The sequence below is a fragment of the Olea europaea genome, chromosome 5 (assembly GCF_002742605.1).
Source record: "Olea europaea var. sylvestris chromosome 5, O_europaea_v1, whole genome shotgun sequence".
Taxonomy (NCBI): domain Eukaryota; kingdom Viridiplantae; phylum Streptophyta; class Magnoliopsida; order Lamiales; family Oleaceae; genus Olea; species Olea europaea.
The window spans coordinates 2,995,855-3,003,218 of NC_036241.1; the positions used below are offsets into that span (position 1 = coordinate 2,995,855).

The following is a 7,364-nucleotide window of genomic DNA, read 5'->3' on the forward strand; positions in this document are numbered from 1 at the left end:
TTTTTACCCTCAAATGACTATAACGCCCATATTGTTTGAACCCGGTCTACTTCATAAGATCCAAAACAAAAAAAACAAAAAAATGAAAATAATAATAATAATAATAATAATAATAATAATAACACACCAGTATTGTCTTCATTGTGAAACCAAATCTAGAAACCTACTATATCAAATGGAAATAGAAAGAAACCAATATTGGTAATTTCTCCGACGAAGAGAAAAATGAATAGGTCACTATTACTTGAATCTAATGTGCAATATAGTTGTATATTGTGTACATAATATGTTTATTGTTTGTTGGGTCTCCACAACTCTACTTACTCTTGCTTCTGTGCCAAATTATAGGATAGTGTGTGGTTATGATATTTTTGCTATGACCATCTTAATTTTGGTGGATTGAAACCTTGCAATAGAAAAATATGGTGGCAGGCCTTCCAAAATTTGAGTCTCCTTTAGATATATTTAAAGAATGCTTTGTTAACAAACAAGATCGTGACGCTTTCCCAAAAGGAAAGTCCCAGAGGGCAAGAAAGATACTAAAACATGTGCATTCAAAATTATGTGGATCGATCAAACCAATGTCAAATGGAGGTAAATGGTATTTTATATTGTGTACTAATGATTTTAGCCGAGAACCTGAGTATACTTTCTGCAAGAAAAATCAGAAACCTTTATAGCCTTTCAAAGGTTCAAGGCATCAGGTGAGAAAGAATCTGGTAGCTCAATCAGGATATTATGTATTGATCGACATTTAGGAGTTTAACTCACATAATTTGAAAAAAATTGTGACAATCATTAAATTAAAAGACAATTGACTATAGCCTATTAGACTTAACAAAACGGCGTAAGTGAGAGAGAAAATTGCACTATTCTTAATATGGTGTGAAGCCTTCTGCAAAGATTACATGTCTAAAATATTCTAACTTGAAGCAGTGAATTGGACCATTTATCTTTTGAACAGAAGCCCCACACTAGTTGATCGAAACATAACTCTTGAAGAAATATGGAGTGGGCAAAAATCAGTTGTTGATCATTTTCGAATGTTAGGATGGATTGAATATGCATATTTTCCAAATCAGAAAAGAAAAAATAGATGGTAAAGGAGAAAAATGCATTTTTCTTGGGGTAAGTGTTCAGTCAAAAGCTTATAAGTGTTCAGTCAAAGCTTATAAATTATACAATCTACTCACCAAGAAAATTGTTGTCAGTCGTGATGTTAGCCTTTTATGAAGAAAGCACGTGATCATATAATAGTAATATTATTGAACAAAAAATTCCAGTAGTTTTTAAAAGGGAAAAAAATTCTATGGCCTTGGTATAGTCATATAGATGCCTATTTTTTGAAGGAAATATTTCAAAAATGTCCTTATGAACATACATTATTTATTAAAAAAAATGAAGTTGGAGGCACAATGCACATGGCATGCTTATTTGTGGATGATCTTTTTATATTAGAAATGATAGTGTTGTGTTTGAAAAATTCAAGAAGTCTATAATGCTTGAATTTGATATGCTGGATCTTGGATTGATGCATTATTTTCTTAGCATAGAAGTTGTAAAATCAGGTGATGGTATTTTTATTTCTCAAAAGAAGCATGTGCACGGAATTTTAGATAGGTTTAAGATGAATTTTGTTAGCACCAAGCGTTATGGGTTTGAAGTTTAATACAAACTCTGGAGAAAATAAAGTTGACAACACTGTTTACAAGCAAATTATCGGAAGCTCGATGTATTAAATTGCAACAAGATCTAACATAACGTATATAGTAAGTCTTACTAAAAGGTATACGGAATGCCCAAAGGAGATGCATATTCTAACTGCCAAGAGAACTATTCGATAATTGCAAGGTATTGTTGCTTTTGGGTTTTACTATAGAATGGAAGAAAAATCAAATTTTATTGGTTTCACTGATAGTGATGCTCGAGACTCTGACGATCCAAAAAGTACTTCAGGATAAATTTTCAGGTTGGGTTTAGAGGTTGTCTCATGGTCATCTAATAAGTAGTCAATTGTCATTTTATCAACTACAAAAGCTAAGTTTGTAGCTGCAACAGCTAGTGCTCATCGATCAAGCTATTTTGTTGATAATGATTCTTGGAGAACTTTATTTCAAGCAACATGGACTTACTTAGATTTATAGCGAGAGCAGTTCAATAATTAAACTCTTGAAAAATCCTTGTTTACATGGAAGAAGCAAATAAATAATGCAAAATATTATTTTCTATGAGAACTTGTCTACAATGGTTCAATTGATCTTATTTTTTATAAGAGTAAAGACCAAATTGCTGACATATTCACAAAGACCCTCAAATTTATTGCATTTCAAAAGTTCAGGAGGCTACTTGGGGCCCAGTAGCTGGTTTTCATAAAACTCGTGTTTTTACTCATTAGTTTGAGGAATTGTTAGAAATTTATTATTAATTTTTTTAAGTGAGAAAGTTCAGTTTTTTCATGAATAAAGCTTTTACCTAGTCTCTGGAGTGTTACCTATTTTCTACCTAGTCTTAGGGATAAACCTATTATATTGGATTATTGAGAGACTTCCTACAAATTCAGTTGGTCCTGTTGCTATAAATAGCCTACTTTATAATATTTCAATGAATTCAATTTTCTCATTTCATTCTTAGCTTTGTTCTTTTGTTTAGCTCATTTCAAGAGTAGCTTTCTTTCTTAAATTAATGAATGCCTTCAGCAGTAGCTTTTCTTGCCTTTATTGAGTGCTCATTTATTATCATAGCCAAGTAACAATGTAATGAGTAAAGTATCATTTTCACGAGAACTAAGTATTTAATCTAGTTTCTAATTAACTTCAAATAGGCAAATTAGATGAGATTTAGTATTTATATTAACTATCTCATATGTATGTTAAGTAAACTAATCTAATCTAATTAATGTGAAAGCGTGATGAAACTCAAGTAATTGACAAATACTAAATCACGAATCCCCATACTTTTATCCCTTTTAATATTTCTCCATGACTTAAATACACATATTTGAATATGAAAATCAATATTCTTAATTTCTTTAATAATTTCTCTCTATTAGAACAAAAAATATCTTCATATGTGACATTTCTATATCTTTAAGAAAACATGCAAACATATGAAGAAGTATTAAACCACAAGAATAGCAAAGGATCGTGCAAAGCATAGTGATATATCTGTATTTCCTATCGAACTGTACAATGTTTGTTACTACGTACCAAATTAATGTTCCTTCTCACGAATGTCATATTCATCTCATAATTTTTTAATTTAAACTTTCATTCCTTCTATTCATATCTTAGGAATAAAGTCGGCAAGAAAACTATCTTGCATGAATGATATTGATGAGACTTAAATTCAAATACATATTAACTTTACCCAACTTGAAAGCTCTCTTGTCACTAATTGCCCAAATCCTTCTGTTATGTCATTAGCTCAATTATTGTGTGGGTTTTGAGTTAATGACCCAAATAGTCATTGAACTTAGCAAAAAGTTTTCTTGGGGTCATTGAACTTTAAAAATCACCCCAAGTCATCACTGAAATTTATAAAAAAATTTCATGGGATCACTGAATTTTGCAAAAAGGATCCATTGGGTAACTGAATTTTAAAAATCATCAAATTCATCACTAAACTTTACAAAAAGTTACACAGGAAATCACTGAATCACTGACCCCGTGAAATTCTTTTGTAAAGTTTAGTGGTGAATAAATCAATTTTTAAAATTCAGTGATCTCGTGTAAACCTTTTGCAAAGTTCGGTGATAACTTGGGTGATTTTTAAAATTCAATGACCCCGTGAAAATTTTTTACAAAGTTCAGTGACCATTTCGATTATTAACCCTATGGGTTTTACATTATTTCACATCACCTATTGAGTATATATATTTATGCTAATGATTTATTGTTCGAATTAAAAAATGTGAAAAAAAAGCTATAATTATTCTACTTAATTAAGTAAAAAAATTCATTCATTTTAAATGAAAATAAGCAAATAACAACGTTAATTTTGCTAACTATGGGTAACTTTAATATATTACATTAACAAAATATTGAGATTATCTAATATGTCAATTAAAAGTTATTTAATGATTCGATGTACAAACTTAACAAGTCAATCCCAACAATATGAGTAATATGAAATTGATGGTTAAGTTGATCAAATTGCTAACATGCGACTCTCACTTAGAATTAAGTGATATTAGAATTCTAATTCACACGTCTCAAGATATTGTAATTTTGTTATGATAAAATTACAATAAATAAATAAACCAAATCAAGCATTAGTAGATAGAGGTGAACATGGTTCATCTTAATAATGTCAACCTTGTTAAGAGGAGTAGTACAAGATCTTATAAATTGGTCTATATTTTCATGTTTATTCGATGTGGAATTATATCCCTTAACATGCCTCAGCAAGATGGTGGCTCGTTTGAGCAGATCAATCTAGAAATTCGATGCTCATTTATTGAGTCTTAATCGAATCGAGTCGTTTGTTGGAGCTTAATGGGCTCTGATACCATTTTAAGACTTGATGCTCATCTCAATAAAGTCAACCTTGTTAAGAGAAGTAGCTCAAAATCTTATAAGTTGATCTATATTTTCATCTTTATTCCACATGATTATATCCCTTAACATCATCTCCCAAGAGACAACAACCATGTCAAGCCATAGTAGCACTCCAAATAGCTTAGGCCAACGAACTCAAACGAAATTCTCTCTTTTCCGAATCCTAATCTTATGCAAGAAAAAACCACTTCTACAGAGTGTTTTTACACAATATAAACAAAAAGAAATTATATGGAATTATGAAAATGAATGATAAAATCCAAACACATGGGATCCATATATAGTAGTTAGAAAGGTTTGTCAAAAGACACAACCATACCAAAAGACGCATTTCTTGAAATTTATATCTATACATGAAGAGACAATTATTGAAAAATAATCATACCAGAAGTCATGATCTTCCATATGAAAAGACACAACTTTCCATCCAAATATTTTCAAGATTCTATACGATTTTCCAATAATTTCAAGCATTTAAGTGGCTTAAATTTGGCTTAATTTCTCATTCATCAAATAACGAAATCCACTTAAGTAATCATTTAAAACTAATCATGACCAATTTTCGATACAAAATTCTAGCACGTAGTTGTGTATATTATATTTATTAATTCTTATCTTTGTTTATGCTTGAGTTTCACTAATATTGTAAAATATCTAGCATCCCACCAACTATTAAATGGAAATTACCATTTGTTTGAAGGAGTTCAAAAAAAAAAAAAAAACTTGGAAAATTTAAAGAAATTTGATAAAAAAAATATAAGGATAAAATTTATGTCCATAATCATGTTAATTAAGAAAGACTTTTATTTAAAAACAGGAATTAAATGATAGGATCGGACTGTCCATTTTTGTGCTTTTTTTTGTTACCTATATAAAGGGATATAGTAATCGATGTGTAATCAATGTGAATTTCTCATTTTAATTAAGAAAGACTTTTATTTCAAATCAAGAATTAAATGATCGGATCAGACAGTCCATTTTTGTGCCTTTTTTTTAACCTATTTAAGGAGATGTAGTGATCGATGTGTAATCAATGTGAATTTTTCCAACAGTCAAGGAAATAAGAAAATGCAGCAAGAAACTATAGCTCTGATTGTAGGGGGAGGGCCAGCTGGTTTAGCAACTTCTGCTTGTCTAAACCTCCAAAATATACCCAACATTGTTCTAGAGAAGGAAGACTGCTGTGCTTCCCTCTGGAAGAAACGGTCTTACGATAGGCTAAAGCTTCATTTAGCAAAGCAATTTTGTGAACTTCCTCACATGACATTCCCACAAAATGCACCCACATTTATGTCCAGAACTGGTTTTATCCAATACTTGGATAACTATGCTTCCCATTTTAACGTTAATCCAATCTATCATAGGACAGTTGAGTCTGCATCATTTGATGAGCAAAAAAGGAAGTGGCTTGTCATTGTAAGAAATACACTTATTAATGTGGTAGAAAAATACAAGGGGAAGTTTCTTATCATCGCAACCGGGTGAGAATAGTGAGGGGTATATACCTAATGTCCCGGGTTTAGATAACTTTCATGGCGAGGTAATGCATTCTAGCCATTATGAAAATGGCAAGAGATTCGATGACAAAAATGTCTTGGTCGTTGGTTGTGGAAATTCTGGTATGGAAATTGCATATGATTTGTCGAACTGGGGAGCTCAAACAAGTATATTTGTAAGCAATCCTGTAAGTGACTTTGGTTGTCACGTCATGAATTTAAACATTTCACGTTTTTACCGTTAAGAACTAGATTTTGCAACAGGCTATCAGCAATAGAATTTTTCAATCCTGGTCTAATTTTATTTTTTGAAAAATATATAGTTGATTTTGTCGCTAACCTTTTGCGCTAACACCTTTTTGGTAGTGTGGAAACATTCACTAATTGTTATTTTCATAGTAGTTTTATATACACTTTTGTGCATGTAGCATAATAGAACACACTATCACTATTACTAGTGACCTTAACTCGTTTTCCATTTTAGATTATGAATTATAGTTGATTCACCTATAAAATATAGGTAAATTAATGACAACCTTTTCCAAGAATTGAATGTGATCATTATGATTTTTTTTCTCTTCAGGTGCATGTTCTTACTGAGAGGATCGTGCAACTAAGGATTCTTTTATTGAAATTTGTCCCTTGTGACCTGGTTGACGATATCATACTGACCTTGAGCAAATTTAAAAATGGAAATTATTCTGATTGTGGCCTTCAAAGGCCAAGCAAGGGACCACTCTATCTCAAAAGGATAACTGGTCGATCTCCTGTTATTGATGTTGGAACATTGGATAAATCAAAGCACAAGAAATTAAGGTATACCTCTTTTTTCACAAATCTTAACTCTCTATTCCCTAAACGCTCAAAACGAGAAGGCTTCTAACCAGATTCATCGTTCTTTTCAGATTTTTCCATCCATCGGTAAGATCAATGGAGATTGCATACAATTTGTTAATGGGGAAACGAAAAGTTATGATGCCATTGTTTTTGCTACTGGCCACAGAAACACAGTGAGAAAGTGGCTCAAGGTAATTGAGAAATATTATATACTTACTAATTCCCCCCCCCCCCCCCCCTTTTTTTTTTTTCAAAAAAAAAAAAGAAAGGAGGAACTCTGAACTGAAATAAATAATTGTTCCGATGGAACCTTCTCTTCTACCGTAGATTGGCCGTAGATAGACGAACAAGCCATTACTTTTCTATTCATTATTATTTTGATTACCAAATCAAATGACTGCACCAAATACAGAGAGTCAAAAAGATGAATCTGCTCTTAGGAATCATTAAATCCTATAAATGATTGTTTTGGTTG

At 31.3% G+C, this 7,364-nt stretch overlaps 1 pseudogene; it reads left to right on the forward strand.

Annotated features, from left to right (window-relative positions):
* The first annotated feature begins 5,624 nt into the window (after window positions 1-5,624).
* Window positions 5,625-7,364, forward strand: part of LOC111394135 — a 3,965-nt pseudogene continuing 2,225 nt past the window's right edge.